Here is a 332-nt window from a genome sequence, read left to right on the forward strand (position 1 = left end):
TCTTTCCATTTAAGCATCCCATGATAGATATGAGTCCCACCCAAGGCTGATAGCACTAATTCCAAATCTGATAGTACCCACTCATCGACATAAAGCTATTAAATCATACCCACACTCAAGTTCACACAAACTTTCATATACCATGTTTCAACTATCATTTCAAACTATCACATACCTCATGCCAAACTCAGATAAATCCTTAGTCACTCCAATAATTCTATGTACTATAAGCTCATAACATCTATTCACCGTTAAATGCGTATGTAAGACATCATAACAATTTATATATAGCCCCATCAATAGAGTAGTTTCAATCCCGTTGAAGTCCTCCA

The sequence above is a fragment of the Solanum tuberosum genome, unplaced genomic scaffold, assembly GCF_000226075.1.
Source record: "Solanum tuberosum cultivar DM 1-3 516 R44 unplaced genomic scaffold, SolTub_3.0 scf00051, whole genome shotgun sequence".
NCBI lineage: Eukaryota > Viridiplantae > Streptophyta > Magnoliopsida > Solanales > Solanaceae > Solanum > Solanum tuberosum.